Source organism: Nyctereutes procyonoides, unplaced genomic scaffold, assembly GCF_905146905.1.
Source record: "Nyctereutes procyonoides isolate TBG_1078 unplaced genomic scaffold, NYPRO_anot_genome, whole genome shotgun sequence".
NCBI classification, from domain to species: Eukaryota; Metazoa; Chordata; class Mammalia; order Carnivora; family Canidae; genus Nyctereutes; species Nyctereutes procyonoides.
In genome coordinates this window covers 24,610,315-24,629,273 of record NW_026575030.1, presented here as the reverse complement: position 1 = coordinate 24,629,273, position 18,959 = coordinate 24,610,315, and the positions used below count along the sequence as shown (strand labels likewise).

General features: G+C 40.2%; 1 protein-coding gene across 3 annotated transcripts in view; it reads right to left on the bottom strand.

Annotated features, from left to right (window-relative positions):
* GOLGB1 (golgin B1) overlaps window positions 1-1,084 on the bottom strand; it is a 90,153-nt gene extending 89,069 nt beyond the window's left edge. For all 3 annotated transcript variants that reach the window (XM_055316012.1, XM_055316013.1, XM_055316014.1), the window contains exon 1: window positions 942-1,084. The gene's annotated coding sequence lies outside the window, so the exon portion shown is untranslated. The remainder of the gene's footprint in view (window positions 1-941) is intronic.
* Window positions 1,085-18,959: the final 17,875 nt, after the last annotated feature.

The following is an 18,959-nucleotide window of genomic DNA, read 5'->3' as shown; positions in this document are numbered from 1 at the left end:
GCCCTGGGCCGAAGGCAGATGCTCAGCCGCTGAGCCACCCGGGCTGCCCTCTAAGATTCTTCAAAAGCTCAGAAAGCTTCCAACTACCGCCACAGGCCCAAGGACTGACCCAGTGACTCTAAATATCCCTGCCCCTCACCTAAACCGTCCTGTCACCACAGACCAACTGGAACTCCTTAAATAAGTCAGACAACTACATTCCTCTTTGGTCAGGGGACTCAGCCTCCCGTCTCCCCGACACAGCCCTCCCCTTCAGCAGAGGGGCATCCTCCACACCACCAAATCCAGTTCTCTTTCCTCCAGAACTTTCTTCGGGGTTGCCTTTCTTCTAACGGCCCGCCCACGTCTGATTCCTGGGAGGGTCGTGCGGATGGCACCGCCGAGCTCGTTCCTGTCTCCGAATCTCTCGCCAGCACGTCCTTACGCAGGATCGTCTGACAGGCCCCCTCTGGTGTTCTATCCGTCGTCACCGTTTTCTGTCATCTCCGCCTTCCAGAGCTTGGACTCCTTTGGGTCCCGCCTCCCTTTCCGGAAACTAAGTTTGTTTAGGGCCTGAGCGCCGCGGGGGGGTGGGGGTGGGGGTGGGGGAGGGGCGGGCAGGTTCTCCCCGACGTCAGCCTGCTGCGTACCCGCGGCGGCCTCAGCGAGGCCGAACTGACAGGACTGACCAGACAGACGTCTCCGTCGCTCCCGGAGAAGAAACGTCCTGGGCAAGGGGCGGGCCGCGCGGGGAGAGCCCACGAAGCCCTGCGACGGGGCCCGCTTGCTTGTGAGCAGCCAGAACTAGGCCTGGTGGGTTGAAGGGAGGCGTGTGTAGGGCCGGATCCCGGACGGAATCGGGAAGAGGAGCGGGCAGGGAGGGGACCCGAGAGTGGCCGCTTCGGCGGCGGCCCCCGCGGACGGGGGTGACCGTTAAAGGACTCAAGGAAGGGAGGACTCACCTGGGAGAGCGTGCGGCCGGAGGCACCGGGGGCCCCCTCCCAAACGCGAGCCACGTCAGCTCGGGAATCCCGTGCGCGGCACCTACCGCCGCCGCGCCCCGTCAGGGGGACTCAACCACTCGCAGTCGGGACGGAAGACGGGATTAGGCCCGCGACCAATCAGGGCTGTCGGCACGGCGTTACCACGGAGACCAGGCACGCCTTGTTTGTAACTAACCCATCAACAATGACGGAAGCCAATCAGCGCCGGGAAATTCTCGGCTTCCTCATAGAAAGAGCCAATCAATGGCCTCTAAACAGCGGCGGAGGGGCGGTGCAGACGCGAGGGAGTGCCCCGGAAGAAAATCTGCGGAGTAACCGGAAATGCCTGGAGGGCGTGCGTGCGTGCAGCGGCGGGGGTCAGGTGTTAAGCGGTGGGAAGGGGCAGCGGCTGGGCCGCTGGGGGGCGGGGCTCCGGTCTCCCTGCAATGTGGACGGTCCCTGAGCCGGGTTACGGCGGGCTTGGACTTTAGTGGAGCCCCCGTACTGCAGGTACCAGGTGTTACAGGATTGATTGGATGAGCTGTTGCAGAAGGGAGTGGGGGTAGGGGGCTTGCTCTTAGAATCAGCCAGAAAGGAGGTCCTCTAATGCGATCTTTCCATTTTTACTATGAAAAATGAGAACCAAGTTAACAAATTATTTTTCTTTATTTTACTTATTTTTCATGAGAGAGAGAGAGAGGCAGAGACACAGGCAGAGGGAGAAGCAGGCTCCATGCAGGGAGCCCGACGCGGGACTCGATCCCGGGTCTCCAGGATCACGCCCTGGGCTGAAGGCAGGCGCTAAACCTGAGCCCCCCAGGCTGCCCACTTTGCCATCTTTTGAATCTTTTGTTTTCTCCCCACTAAATTATTACGTCCAAAAGACAGGAATTTTTATCTTTTGGTCTCAGCTGTATTTACAGGTCCAAGAATAGTACGCAGTAGGCCACTCAGTATCTTTAGAATCTAGGAAGTACATACTATCATCACCATTTTATACCGGATAGAATAAGGTTTGAAAAGATTAAAGAATTTGCACAAATTCACATAATGAGAGGCAGAGCCAGGATTTGAAGTAACTATCAAGGGGTGTCTGGATGGCTCAGCGGTTTAGCTCCTGCCTTCCACCCAGGGTGTGATCCTGGAGGCCCCAGATCGAGTCCACATCGGGCTTCCTGCATGGAGCCTGCTTCTCCCTCTGCCTCTCTCTCTCTCTCTCATGAATAAATAAATAAAATAAAATAAAAATGAAGTAACTATCAAATGCCAAAGCTGCAGTACTGCATCACATTCTCACATTGCTGACTACCCGTACCCAGCAAAGCCTGGATCAGTGCAACCACCAGTCTTCACTCGTACCTTCAAAGTGCAGCATGTTGCAGGAGAAAATTTAACGTATTTGACATACTCAGTTTCCAACTTCATCCTCAGCATTACTCCAAATCTTTTGTGTGTACTCAGCTTCCTCCCCCATTTCCCACAACAGTTATTCAAACTTGGGACGGCCTAGGGCCTAGGTGGCTCAGTGGTTGAGTGCCTGCCTTTGGCCCAGGGCATGATCCTGGGGTTCCAGGATCAAGTCCCACATCAGGCTCCCTGCGTGGAGCCTGCTCCTCCCTCTGCCTATGTCTCTGCCTCTCTCTCTCTGTGTGTCTCTCATGAATAAATAAATAACATCTTAAAAAAAATAAAACAGTTATTCAAACCTTTAACACCCTCCTCACATTCGGAGCAGATAGATGAACTTCTGTCTCAGAGAAAATCAAAACCATCTTCTTGAGGTCCTACTGAAATAGTTACTCCCTTACACAAACATTGTCTTTCTCCATACTTCCTTATTTCCACATTCAGCCTTAGAACAGATCTAGTTTTAACATAATGAAATCTTCTTAGAGGAGAAGAGATTAGAAAATTGTCTGTATCGTAAGTAGATCTTAGGGCCCTGCATTTCATTCTTGGGTCAGCACAGACTGGTCATTCAGTGAGAACTACAGTGAACACTAGGCAAATGAAGGTATAATACTGGGTGGAGGTTAAAGAGCTAAACAGGTTTTTTTTAAAGAGCACTGAAAGACTGGAAATAATTTAGAATGCAATTTAATGGAAGCAGTTTAGGCCCTGAGAGAGTATTCAAGAAAATAAAAGATAATTAGGAGTTGACCCATCAGATAAGAGGGAAAAGAGCAGTGGAGGCAAATGGAGCAGCATATGCATGGACTAGGGAATGACATGAATAATTTGAACTGGTGGACAAGAAGTGGATCATGAAGTAGTGTGTGATTTTTTTTGTGTGTGTGTGGAAGGGGTTTGGATATTCTGAACACTAGAAGCTGCAGAAATCCCAGATGCCTACCATCATTCAGTTAGTTATCCCTTATGGAGTGACCATTCCTCAATTAAGAGTGCCGTGAAAACAAGTTGGGAGATGGAAATATCACATCCTCTCTGATTTACTGTTGCCCAATTCCCTCTTGGTATTCTTTTTTCCAGTTCTTTCTTCCTCATTCTCACCTTCCCTTATGCCAAATACAAACTTATCCCAAAACTTTCATACAGCCTCATTTATTAATGTATTCTCCAACCAGAGGGTAATATCTTCAACAGAGTACATGTTCAATAAATAATTGTTAAATGAACAAATGTTTAAATTCATAAGAATCTGATGTATGACTATACAAATAAATGTTAAAATCTGAGAGGTAAAAACAATTTCTTGAGAAATATAAACTTTAGGACATATAAGTATATATACACAAAATATATAAAATCAGTTACATCAATCAATGCAGAAAAAATTTGATAAAATTCAACAGCCATTCATACCAAAAAAAAAAAAAAAGCCTCAGAAAACTAGGCATAGAAAGGAACTGACTCATCTTGATAAAGAACATTACAAAAACCCACAGCTAACATCATTCTTACTGGTTAAAAAATTTTTTTTCTTTATTTTTCCCCCTAAGATTGGGAACAAGGCAAGGGGGTCTTCTCTCACCACTCCTATTCAACATTTTACTGTAATTCCTCTCTACTATAAAACAAAATATACAGATTGGGAAGAAATAAAACTGTCTATTTGCAGAACATGAGTGTACATATAGAAAAATCTCTAATAAACTACAAAACAAAAAATATAAAGCAACAAGAAAAAATCCACATCTGGAACTAATAAATAATTACAGTAAGGTTGTAGGATAAAGGGTTAATGTACAAAAATCAATTGCTTTTGTGTATGCTAGCAATCAACAATTGGAATTTGAAATAAAAAACAATGGTATTTAGCACTGAAAGAAGGAAAGACTTAGGCATAAATCAAATAAAACATGTACAGGATCTATATGAGAGAAGCCCTAAAACTGATGAAAGAAATAAAACACCTAAATAAATAGAAACATTTCATGTTCATGGATAAGAAAAGTAAAATTGATCTATAGATTCAACATCCAAATTGAGATCCCAGCGAGTTATTTTGTGACTATAAAAAAAAAACCACAACTAATTCTAAGGTTTATAGGGGAAGAAAAGTCTGGAGTAACCAACACAATACAGAATAAAGGAGAAGTTGAAGGAGATGTGGGGGTAGAAAGAGGAAGACAAAACTGGAGGACTGACTCTAGCTGACTTCAAGACCTACTATAAAGCTATAGTAATCAAGACAGTGATAATGGAGAAAGAAGAGATCAACAGAATAGAGAGCCCCAAAATAGACCCACACAAATACAGCAACTGAGCTCTGATGAAGGAGCAAAAGCAATTCAATGGAGAAGTATCTTTTCAGCAAATGGGGCTGGAACAAATTAGATACCCATATGCAAAAAAAAAAAAAAGGATATAGACACAGACACCTTTCACAAAAATTAACCCAAATGGATCACATACCTAAATGTGAAATGCAAAGCTGTAAAAATTTTAGAATATAAGAGAAAATCTAGATGACCTTGGATTTGGCAATGACTTTTTAGATACAACCCCAAAAGCATGGTCCATGGGAGCCTGGACTGGGGTAGGGGGGGTGACCTGATAAGTTAGACTTGATTAAAATGAAAATCTTTTGGAAAACTGGGCTAAGAGAATGAAAAGACAAACCACATACTGGGAGAAAATACTTGCAGAACACATACCTGATAAAGGACTAGTAATCAAAATATACAAAGAACTAGTAAAATTCAACAATAAGAAAACAATCCAATTAAAAAGTAAGCAAAACTTCTAAACAGATACCTCACCAAAGAAGATATACAGATGGAAAATATGCATATAAAAAGATGCTGAATATCATACGTCACTAGGAAACTGCAAATTAAAATGGCAATGAGATCACCACATCCTTACTAGAAAGGCAAAAATTCAAAACACTGGCAACATCAAATGCTGACAAGGATCACTGCTGGTGGGGATGCAAAATGGCACAGCCAGTTTGGAAGACAACTTGGCAGTTTCTTATAAAGCGAAACATAGACTTACCATACTATGCAGCAAACATGCTTCTAGATATTTACTCATATCTGGTGAAAACTTACATCTACACAAAAACTTTCATGTAAATGTTTATAGAAGCTTTATTTATAATTTCCAAAACCTAGAAATAACTAGGATATTCTTCAATAGGTGAGTGGATAAACTATGGTACATCCATACAATGCCATATCATTCCGTGATAAGCAGAAATGAGCATTTAAGCCACAAAAAAGACATGAGGAACCTTAAATGTGTATTACTAAATGAGAGAAGCCAGTCTAAAACAGCTATATACTGGATGATCTGACAATATGACAATCTAAAAAGGCAACCCTAGAGATAGTAAAAAGATCAGTGGTTGGCCAAGGGTTTGGGGGGACAGGAAGGAATTAACAGGTGGAGCACAGGGGGATTTTTTTTAAGGCAGTGAAAATATTCTGTATGATACCATAATGGTGGATACATGACATTAATTTTCAAAACCTGTAGAATTATATAACACAAAGAGTTAACTTTAATGTAAACTATGAACTGTAGTTAATAATGTATTGGTATTTGTTCATCAATTGCAATAAAGGTACCACACTAAGGCAAGATGATAATAAAAGGAGAAATTACTGGGTGATGAGAAGATGGGGGGGCAAGTATGTGAAACTATATCTGCTGAATTTTTTTATACATCTAAAATTACTAAAAAAATAAGGAGGGTGTGTGTGAAATTTGACTTTAAAAAATAGAAAAAAAACTGACAGGCCATTACCATAGAGAAAAAATTGAGAAGTTGTTCATTTTTCTTGAAATAAGTATACTTTTCAGCCCAAATAGTTTTACAGGGAAATGCTTTTGGGATTTTCAATGAACAGATACTTCCTACGCTAGATAATCTACATAGATTGTAGAAATGGGATGCTTCCTAGCTAATTTTTTAAAACTAGCATAATTCATACAAATACAGTGTGTATATATATATGCATATATATGGAATATATAATGGAATGTTACTCAACTTTAAAAAAGAATGTGATCTTGCCATTTGTGACAACATGGATGGACCTAAAGGGTATCATGATAAGTGAAATAAATCAGAGAAAGATAAATACCATATGCATTCACTTGTATATGGAATGTAAAAAACAAAACAAATGAATAAACAGAAAGCAGAAACAGACCCACAAATACAGAGAACAAAATGGATGAAAGGGAGTAGGAGGTACAGGCTTCCAGTTATGGGATGAATAATTCATGAGGACAAAAGGTCCAGCATAGGGAATATAGTCAATGGTATTGTAATAGTGTTGTATGGTGACAGATGGTGCCTACACCTGTGGTAAGCATAGCATAACATAGTTGTTGAATCACTAGGTTGAACACCTGAAACTAATGTAACATTTTGTGTCAACTATACATCAAGTAAAAAAACCTAATTAAGGTTTTTAAAAAGTCTTTAATTATGATTATCTTTGTTATTACTACTTCTCTTCCTCCATATTTATTATAGCTGAAGCTACTATTTACAAAAATAAAAGTACTAGATGATAGGCTATTTTCAAAGGAGCTTCATGGGGACTAGGAGAGGAGGAGGGTCAAAGCCACAGTGGGCAAATCAAGTGTTGGTTCAATAGCAAGGCCACTGGAACTAAGAGTCGAGTTAGAGCCGTGGGAACAGGACAGCCTTTCCAGAGTCCAACATGAGCCAGTGTTTAGAACACATTCTGCAGTCTCTTCCTTCTAATCGAGGCCAGTTAGCAAAAGAATGTTGCTGAGTACCAACTGCAGCTGTTTAGGGCGGAGGCACTCAGCAGCCTGCATCAACAGCTGAAACTGCTTGATGATGTGCAGACCTATCACATAGCTGGTCTCTGTGAGTTATATTTAAATACGGTCATCAAATAAAATCCTCATTAATCAGGATTCCCTAGGGATGAAGTAAAGTATAAATTATGCGATTTGAATTTTGTATGAAAATATCTGTTTATACTTGCCCCAACAGAGCACTGGGTCCTTATAGATTATGTTCCCCTACATTAGCAAAAATTCCAGAAGGATCCCGAGTAAACCAAACACCCATACTCAAAACCTAAGAAAAGATAATTCCTCTGTATTTCCTGGCACTCATAGGTAATGAGTCATGAGTGTCTTCTTTGGGAAGTACAGTATGCCTGTCTATGCTTCAGTGTCCCTCTTTTAAGTAGGACTGGCCTGCCTACAGACTGCATCTGCAGACTGGTGTCCCACCTATGCTGAGGGCACAGGGTTGCTCCTCTGTGAATTGTTGGGGATCGAGACACCTGGGTGGCTCAGTGGTTCGTTGAAAGTCTGCCTTTGGCTCAGATAGTGATCCTGGGGTCCTGGGATCGAGTCCTGCATCAGGCTCCCTACAGAGAGCCTGCTTCTCCCTCTGCCTATGTCTCCGTGTCTCTGTCTCTCAATAATAAAGAAATAATGGGCAGCCCCGGGTGGCTCAGCGGTTTTGGGCCGCCTTTAGCCCAGGCCCTGATCCTGGAGACCTGGGATGGAGTCCCACGTTGGGCTCCGTGCACGGAGCCGGCTTCTCCGTCTGCATGCATCTCTACCTCTCTGTGTGTGTGTCTCTCATGAATAAGTAAATAAAATCTTTTAAAAATAATAAAGAAATAAAATCTTAAAAAAAGAAAGAAAAAAAATTGCTTGGGATCTGTTCTTGAATGCCAAGGAGAACAATAAGACATGGGGTACAGGGCAGCCCGGGTGGCTCAGCAGTTTAACGTGGCCTTCAGCCCAGGGCGTGATCCTAGAGACCCAGGATCGAGTCCCACCTCGGGCTCCCTGCATGGAGCGTGCTTCTCCCTCTGCCTGTGTCTCTGCCTCTCTCTGTCTCTTTCTCTGTGTCTGTCATGAATAAATAAATAAAATCTTTAAAAATTTTTCTTAAAAAAGACATGGGGTACATTTCAGACCATTTGTCAATAGTCATTCTTTACACAGCTTCACACAAATTGATTCCTAGCAACAGATGTCAGAGATGGCTCTCTATGGGAATCAGAACTTTTGTTCTTCTGACATTCCTCCTGGGAGTGTTGGCACTCCTAATTAGGCACTAGACCCTGGACAGACTGAACTGGATTTAGGAAAACTGAGACCAGATCTGATGACTTTTGTTGCATCCTTTCGTATTCCTTAAAACTCAGAATGTACAGAAGCCCTTAATGTGCATTTTCTTGCCCAGCTCCAGGCTCTGGTCTCTACAGGTCCTTGCATATCATCCATCTTTAAGGATGAATGAGATTAAGATTTGGGGACCTATTCTATCTGCAGAGCTGCAGGTGCCTCCTTGCTCCTGCTGGATAAGCTCTGAGATGGAGAGCAGGGATGGCAGGTTGGGTCTTAGAAGGGCTGTAAATGTGGAATGAACTGATGTTCTGGTTTCAGTCTTCTCAGAGACATCAGAGATGCCTGAGGGATGCAGAAGCTGGCCAGCTTCTTTTCCTATCCTAATGTTAAGGTCCCAATGACTGTCTTTCAGCTCTAGCTAAGCATCTTTAGCCAGTATCAGTTTGCCCAAAATTTGAACAGAAATAAGCAGGAACCCTGCAGGAACCCTGGCACATGGAAGAGCAGGAGAGCTAAAGAGGCCAGGCATCCTTACCTTGGAGATGGCAAAGGTTGGGTGGGAGCTGCTCCTTGGACAGCTGAAGAAGTGATCACTATGAAAATTCCCATTGTGTCTGTAGGTTCTAGAGATACTAGGGCCAATTGACTCAAAGGTCTGCAATAGGCCAGGCTCCAGGAGACCTGATTGAGGCTTCTTTTAACTTTAAGAGTATTTCTCCACAGAATCAGCAGGTTCTGGGTACTTCATGGAACATGTGGTGCCAGGCAGAAACCTTGGAAGACATGGTAAGGCAAAGGGTGGGGACTATTCTATATGAATCATTATTGAGCATTCATTAATGTATGAGGAAGTCATATAGGGGGAAATGGTGACTTTCTCATCCTGAGACACCTAGAGCCAAGGGCAGGAGGAATCTGAAATCAAAGGGTGGAAAATTCTTAGGAAGTACAACTACAAAGCTCTTATTCAATACTCATTCAACAAATATTTACTAAGTACAAACCATGTGCCAAGCGCTGATGTAGCTTATTTTTGATCTAGGATCTAAAAATAAATTCCAGGCCTCTAAGCAAGCTTTGTGATGTGGACTTTTCCAGACCATGAGTTTGAAGAATTTTCTTATCATGTTATCTTAGGGCATGTAGCAGGGCTCTGTCTCTAAAAAGGAAGAAGAAGAAGAAGAAGAAGAAGAAGAAGAAGAAGAAGAAGAAGAAGAAGAAGAAGAAGAAGAAGAAGAAGAAGAAGAAAAGAAGAAGAAGAAGAAGAAGAAGAAGAAGAAGAAGAAGAGAAGAAGAAGAAGAAGAAGAAGAAGAAGAAGAAGAAGAAGAAGAAGAAGAAGAAGAAGAAGAAGAAGAAGAAGAAGAAGAAGAAGAAGAAGAAAATTTGGGACGCCTGGGTGGCTTAGTGGTTCAGCATCTGCCTTCGGGTCAGGGCATGACCCCAGGGTGCAGGATTGACTCCCAGCTTGCATGGGGCTCCCTGCAGGGAGCCTGCTTTTCCCTCTTCCTGTCCCTGCCTTTCTCTCTCTCTCTCATGAACAAATAAAATATTAAAACAAATATATATATATATATATTGTTCATGAGAGAGAGACAGAGACACAGGCAGAGGGGGAAGCAGGCTCCATGCAGGGAGCCTGATGTGGGAGTCGATCCTGGGTCTCCAGGATCACACCCTGGACTGAAGGTGGCGCTGAACTGCTGAGCCACCCGGGCTGCCCCCCTTTAAAATATTTTTTAAAGACTTTATTTTTTCATGAAAGACACAGGGAGAGGCAGAGACAGAGGGAGAAGTATGGGAAGCCTCATACTGGACTCGATTCCAGGATCCCGGAATCATGACCTGAGCCAAAGGCAGACACTCAACCACTGAGCCACCCAGGTGCCCTAGCATCCTCTTTTGAAGAACTGCCAAATACTGGGCAGCCCCTGTGGCACAGCGGTTTAGTGCTGCCTGTAGCCCGGGGTGGGATCCTGGAGACCCGGGATCAAGTCCCATGTTGGGCTCCCTGCATGGAGCCTGCTTCTTCCTCTGCCTTTGTCTCTCTCTCTCTCTATAAGTAAATAAATAAATCTTTTTTTTAAAAAAAAAAAGAACTGCCAAATACTATAAAATGGCCTCAGGATACAGCTATTAATTAATTAATCAATTAATATTTAATATATAATTAATGAATTACTATGTTAGCACAAAGAAGCCACTAGAACTCGTCATATATCAAACTGACATCTCTGATGTTTCCTATGTACTTTCAAGGATTCTATCACTAAAGTATCAGTAAGCTTAACAAAGTCACCCCACCATTGCTGATATGACTAATAAATGTGAAGATTTGCTATAGAGCAATATCATAAGAAAGTTTATGGACTTACTAATTATCTCTAAATCCCAGATGTGTCCTCCTCAATAAACTCCCCTTGAGTTTTATCAGAATATTTATTTAACAATTAAGAGATTTTATCCATTTACTGCTTCACAGTACTAAGCACACCATTTAGGAAGGTGTATTCAATCTGGAGCCAAAACGAAGTTAAGAAGGTTTGTATAAAGAGCCATTACAGCCTCCCTTCTGATCCCTGAAAGATATGCAGCTCTAGCCTCTGTCTCCTGCTTTATTTCTCTCAACCCTCAAGATTATCAACCTTCTAATTCACTTTCCTTGCATACATTTTAATTAGGCTGTAAGACAAAAGAAATACAGACTGATTAATATGAATGAAGAATTTGGCTGCATAATTTATAGACCTAGTAAGAAGATAACTTACAGGACTCCTATAGAGACACCGGTGTTGGGTCTCTGCTCCCTGGGAAACTCTTTCCATTAAGATATTGACTTCCTCTTTATGCCTGTGTAGTTCTAGAGAGCTTGCCCCAACTCTCTTATCTTCTCTGTGTTGTATGGGCATTCTTTGGAACTAACTTATTCATTCCATATTTATTATTTTAATTTTATTTATTTTTATTAGTCTTTCTATTCTGCTTATTATTTATTCTTGAGAATGTATTACATGAAAACCCAGGGCACCTAAAATTGCTTGGATCTTCTAATGGCAAGGTAAGCCCATGTGTGCTAAATAAGTCTACACTCAACAAATTGTTACTGAGTACTTTCTTCATAATAAATTTGTTGAATAGATGGTATTTTTTTCATTCCCTCTACGTAGAACACTCCCTTTATACTCCAGCTGGTCAGTTTATTCTCCAATTCACTTTGAAAGACATCTTTTGGTGATCTCCCAGACTGTTAGTTACTCTCATGTACACATCATTCTCTGCAAAACAATCATCCTCGTACTTTAAATCATTTACTTGTTTAATGTTATCTCTACAAAAGCTTCATTACCAGAGACTGTATCTGTCTTTTGCATTTAGCACAGCCTCTTTTATATCATAAATATTTAAAGGTATTCATTGAATTAATAACTGCATCTTAGGGTTAAACATGTGATATAATAGACATTTAGCCAAATACTGAGAACTCAATTATTTGTCAATTACTAATTGAGCACCTCCCAGGGCATAATGCATAGTGGAGAGACTAAAAAAATATATAGGGCACCATCCTAGCTCTCAAGAGGGCTTCCATAAAGTGGATGGGCCATTTTCATGCATAGTTGCTTTTGAATGTCCTAGTTTTTAATGTCTGGCTTCTGAAAGGGGGAAAAGAAAAAATGGGAGAGGGTAAAAAGGGGCACCATCCCTTTAAATCCCCTTAAGTCACTTCAGCCAAAGGGAGAGTGACTGGCAACAATGGGGGTAGGTACAACAACAATGGCTACCCTGATTTTTGCCTAAATTTCTGCAGCAATCATTGACCAAAACACGGATCACCAGTATTTGGAGGACAGAGTCCTTTTTGCTCACCCCGGTTCAAAGTGTATGTAAGCTGCTCCAGAAACATGCAAAGAAAGCTACCTGCCAGGGTGGGAGGGTGGAGAGCAGAGGTGGAGGGAAGGGTAGCTGCTCTTGCACTTAGAGCTGAAATTGACTAAAATTAACTGCAATTTATCTTCCAAAACTCCTCCTAGATGTTGCAAACATTCCATAGACTGGAGTTCCAAAAGAGTTACATTACACATATTTTGCCAGTACAGTTGTTGTCTTGGTGAGGGGACAGATTCCTGGTGCTTACTACTCCACCACCTTTGAATCCTCTAGAATTTGTTCTTATGGTACAACTAGTTCACAATATTCCTGAAAAATTTAACAATCAGCTTTGGTAAAAACCAGTTAAAAGAAGGCTCCAGCAAGCTACTATTTATTTCTCTTGATGTTTATTTACCATATTAGAATTAACCACAAATATTAAAAATAATTATTTAATGATGCATTAAAAAGTAATAATAATAAATTATTACATTAAAAACATTTTTATGAAAATAAGTATTTTTTCCCAGCAAAAATTCTGAAGAAATGAAGAGGTACTTTTTTACATTTTTGCAAAGCTTTTTCATATCCATTTTAAGAGAAGAAAATTAGATTCTCTTATCTCCTTCTGTATTTAATCTGTTTGATACATTGTTTTGCTCAATGTATTTGAAATAAATACAGCGTCAGATCACTAAAAATTAGAGGAACATTTTAATAGCCTTTTCAGAAAATTGTGGATATTCTTCTTTCTATACCAAAACTCAACAAGTAGAAGTTTCTCAACTCTGGCTGCAAATTAGAATTACTCAAAGGGCTTTTAAAATACACTGATGGTTGGTACCCACCCTAGGGTAATTACAGAAGAGGTGGGCCACAATAATTGAATTTTAAAAGCAGCCTAGGTCAGTACTTCTTAAAATTTAATATAAATATGAATTACCTAACGATTTTTGTTCAAATGCAAATTCTGATTCAGTAGATCTAGAGTAACATCTGTAATTTTGCCTTCTGACAGCCCCCACATGCCGATGCTGGCCCATGGACCACACTTTGACTTGTAAGAAAATGCAAGACAATCAAGAAGAGAAAACTTGAGCCCTCACAGCAATCTGGAACTGTAATTATTACTGGATAGTGAGGAGTAGAGTCTATTTTATAATTAACATGAGTTAACAAAAGCAAAGTGTTCTTTCTAAAATGTTTGTATTAAAAACTTGGAATCTCTCTCAACAATACTGTGGTTGATAATTAGCTATGACATATGTGGGCCCATATGCCATATGAGGGCAGAACCAGATTTTGAGTCTAAGGACCAAATAGAATATAAGATCATTTTAAAGACTATAAAGAGAATACTGGATTGAATTCACCAGAAGTTAACATTTCAAATCCAAGAAGACATCTTTTTGTCAAATTCAGAATTAAATACTTAAGTATCACAAAACTTTTTCACCCATTGAATTCTTAACTCTGAGTAACTTCTGATCAAACTTTTGGTAAATCCATAGGTTTTTCTTGGTCTAACCTACTTTTTTCTCCACTATTCACATCTTACTAACATTCTTAGGCCAAGCTCCCAATTTTCCAATCCCTTTACTTACAGAGAGTTAATCATGCTTTCTTTCTCCTGCCTCTGAATCTGAAACACTTTTTTTTATACTATTATCATGCGGTGTCATCATTCTTTCATATCTCTTTCTCCAAAGAGCCCTTGAGAGAACTTTCTTTCTTTGAATCTCCAGTATGTGGCACAGTTACTGGGAAAAACAGGTATTTAAGGAATTATACTGAAATTAAGAAATCTTAGAGAGAATCTAAAAAAAAAAAGAAAGAAAAAGGAAATATTGGAGAATCTATAGAGAATAGCCAATAAAAATGAAAACAGAGTTTATGAGAAAAGGAAAAGAGAGCTAGCATTGCATAACCTAAAGAAGAAAAATTAATGAAGCATTAACTCATTTTCCAATACAGTCTATAATGAATTATAAGCAAAAGATACTGACCTTAAAGGAATTATTTTGGGTTTTCTTAACACATGTAAAATTCCACCAAATTGTACATTATTAATACACTTTGTAAATGCTATCTCTTAATATGAAAGGGAAGGAAAGAGGGAGGGAGGGAGAGAAGGAAAGGAGGAAGGCAGGAAGGCAGGATAAAGAAGGAAAATCCAACCAACCAAGAGGTGAATGAAAATACTCAGTAATTGATACATAATGGTTAAACACTGATAGCCTGTCATTGAATCTATTTCAACATAAAATGGAAGTTGAAAAATACGGAGGCTAAAGTAATAGAACAGAACATAAGAATTTAAAAATAAGTAAAACTAACAAAAGTTTAAAGGATAGTAAGAAACTGTAAAAGTGTGCCAATTTCTTTATCTTCTATAGCAGAATCAGTAGATACTGTCAAAGCTGAACAATGTAATTAAACAAAGATTCCAGGAAAAGTTGCTGTCCTGTTGTTTCCTCTCTTACCCAAAGAATGAAATCAGATAATAGATTTTGAATGCTGTTGAGTTCAATTAGATGTTAAGAACTACTTTCCTGAAATCAATATTAGTTGAAGACTATTTTTTCTGTAAAATTAAGATTGTAGATAATTTCCACATTAGATGTTATAAAGGTTGGATAACTGAAGTTTAAAAATGAGATCAGCTTTGGGGATCCCTGGGTGGCTCAGTGGTTTAGCGCCTGCCTTTGGCCCAGGGCGCGATCCTGGAGTCTCGGGATCGAGTCCTGCATCGGCATCTGCCTCTGAATCTGAAACACTTTTTTTTATACTATTATCATGCAGTGTCATCATTCTTTCATATCTCTTTCTCCAAAGAGCCCTTGAGAGAACTTTCTTTCTTTGAATCTCCAGCATGTGGCACAGTTACTGGGAAAAACAGGTATTTAAGGAATTATGAGCCTGCTTCTCCCTCTGCCTGTGTCTCTGCCTCTCTCTCTCTCTCTGTCACGAATAAATAAATAAAATCTTTAAAAAAAATGAGATCAGCTTTAAGACAGACCATTATAAGCTGTTTGTGTGTCAGAAAGGAGAGTAACTGAAACCCAGGCCCTCTCAGCCGTTCTACAGCCCACCTTCTATCCTTAGGCTCTAGTATTTACCCCACTATCATCAAACCACCACTAGTATTTACCCCACTATCATCAAACCACCACTAGTATTTACCCCACTATCATCAAACCACTTCTAAGAGCAAATTAAATGGAAAAAGAGTAGAACTGGCCTGCCAGGGTAGCCCCCTTCTCCAGATCCTCAGGGTTAGATCAAGAGAGAAAGAGACAGAGAGACAAATTCTGGGGAGAGGACAGTAGTCTTTATAGATAATGGCCCTACTGGTTGAGGAAGGAAGTACAGGGATCTGAATACAAATTTCTGAGCTAGTTCCACATGTGTTGTCTGGCAGCAAAGGAGACATTGAACACAACAAAGCAAGATGAAAAAATGAGAATAGTCTTCTCACATGTACTCCCACAATCCCTTTGTCAACTTGCAGCCACAATCACAGACTCCTTAAGTATCCCACACCATTTGCCTCCATGTTTAAGGACCCCCACTTACAAATCTACTACCTGCCATTCATTCTCTTCCTCCCTGTTTCTGGTTCTGTTACTCCATCATCTCTGCTCACAGAAGAGCAGAACCCCTCTATCCCGCTTCTGGTCATCAATAGGTAACCCCTGGCTTTGCTGTCATCCTGGAAACTTTGGGGCACTGAAAAGTACTCGTACGAGAGAGAGTGAGATAGGCTTTGACTGGCTACTGATTGTCAAAGCTTGAGGCAACAAACCCAGCTGGGAAGAGTTAGGAAACACAAAGGGTACAAGACAGGAAAAGAGATACTCCATGCACATTTATTTGACTGGAGAATGTGTCAGAAAGAGATTGGAAATCTGAGCCTGTCACTTGTCATTGCCCTGTCACATAGGATTGATTCCTAGCCCAAGTGTCTGAGCATTCCAGTGTCTTTCCATTATAACATTAAAGTGACTGTAGTGACTGAAATAAAGTCACCATGTCTCAGTATCTCAGTTTCCCTATGAGTATAAAGGTCATAATCATACCTAACAGGAGAATACATGAAATGACAGTCAATCAAGCTTCTTAAAACATTCTAGAAAGATGCATAGAACCACAATATTGTATGTGAAGTCCCTTCCTCTCTGAACAGATGAACAGAATTTTTCTGTGTTATGCCAGCAAATTCCTCTAGGAATATGAAAGAAAAGTGAGATGGAGGACATCTGTATGTGAGTGTAGGAAATGAGATGGAAGGCAGAAGCTGGGAAGGACACATCCATGACATTAAGCTATGCCAATCATCGAGTTCACATCATTTGTTTCCTATAGACTTTCCCTCATTGCTGATGTTGTGGCCTCAAACCTGTTGTTGCGTATATTATTTTTGTGTTTTCTAGGGTGGGGGTGAATATGTCAATCTTGGATGGAACGGTTATTACTTTAACTTACTAAGTTTTGGGATAGTGTGTGATATAGTAATGAATAATAATGAAATTGATAGCTAGACACAGGATAATACCATGAAAAAGCCTACGATATGTGGCACTAGCTGTGTGACTACACAGCAGGGATAGGCTGGAAAAATTGCCAGGATTCTGGAAAACTGGCAACTTATATTATGTAGTAGTGAAACTATTTATTTATAAACCTATCACCTGGAAAAACCTGACAGAGTGAAAATTAATTTAACAAACTTTTGAACTTAGATAAATGAATTTATCTAAATAAAACTTTCAGGAAAAAATATCCAGTGAGGTAAGGATAGAAGAAAATAATAAGCTGGGATCCCTGGGTGGCGCAGCGGTTTGGCGCCTGCCTTTGGCCCAGAGCGCGATCCTGGAGACCCGGGATCGAATCCCACGTCAGGCCTGGTGCATGGAGCCTGCTTCTCCCTCTGCCTGTGTCTCTGCCTCCCTCTGTGTGACTATCATAAATAAATAAAAATTAAAAAAAAAGAAAATAATAAGCTAATGAAAGAATAGGCCAGTTTATAAGCATAATTTAAAGGAATCCTAGAGGGACAAAGAGGTTTAGAAAACAGCATTTCTCATGTCCCATATACCCTTTTGATAAAAGATTCTTAAAGTCAAAACCTAGATGATTTGTATTTAATATATTATTGATACAGTTAGGTTTAAATCTATTATTCTGCTGGGCATTTTATGATTCCAGTTTTTTTAAAAATGATGTTTTATTAACACTTATCTATAGTTTGTAATCTTAATCCTGTAACTAGATTTTGACCCTTTAATTTTACTAATTTATTGAAGTTCGATTTGCCAACATATAGAACACTCAGTGCTCATCCCATCAAGTACCCTCCTCAGTGCCCTGTCACCCAGTTACCCCATTCCCCCGCCCGCCTCCCTTTCCATTACCCTTTGTTTGTTTCCCAGAGTTAGGAATCTCTCATGTTTTGTCACCTTCTCTAATTTTTCCCACTCAGTTCCCCTCCTTTCCCTTATAATCCCTTTCATTATTTCTTATATTCCATGTAGGAGTGAAACCATATGATGATTGTCTTTCTCTGATTGACTTACTTCACTCAGCATAATACCCTCCAGTTCCATCCACATTGAAGTAAATGGTGGGTATTCGTCATTTCTAATGCCTGAGTAATATTCCATTGTATACATAGACCACATCTTTTTTATCCATTCATCTTTCGATGGACACCAAGACTCCTTCCACAGTTTGGCTATTGTGGACATTGCTGCTATAAACATTGGGATGCAGGTGTCTGTCCCAGCATTTTGCTACATCTGTATCTTTGGGGGTAAATACCCAGTAGTGCAATTGCTGGGTCATAGGATAGCTCTATTTTTAACTCTTTGAGGAACCTCCACACAGTTTTCCAGAGTGGCTTTACCAGTTTGCATTCCCACCAACAGTGCAAGAGGGTTCCCCTTTCTCCACATCCTCTCCAACATTTGTTGTTTCCTGTCTTGTTAATTATCGCCATTCTCACTGGGGTGAGGTGGTATCTCATTGTGGTTTTGATTTGTATTTCCCTGATGGCATTTTAACTGCACTATTAAGGGATACCTCTTTTATGCTTTCTCTGGTTGCTTCAGGGTTTGCAAAGCATATACATAACTTATCACAGTCTACCTAAAAATATTCTCTTCACTTACAATTTTAAAACATTAACAATTATATTTACTTCAACTTTTTTTGGCCTATTACTATCCTACAATTTACTTCTACATGTTACAACACAAAATACAGTTATTAATTTGAAAACTTTTACATTGATTAAAAATAACATTTTATATTTTACTTTCATTTTTACCATTTCCCTTACTGTTTAATGTAAATCTAATTTCTATCTTATGTCTTATTCCTTCTGTCTGAAGAATTTCCTTCAACACTTCTTATAGTATAGGTCTACTATCAATGAGTATATTCAGCTTTTTCTGGAAAAAACATTTATTTTGCCTTCAGTTTTTAAAGATATTCTTGCTGTATATGGAACCCTTGGCTGATAATTTTTTCTTTCAGCATTCTAAAAATGTCATTCCATTGTCTTTTGGCTTATATGGTTTCTG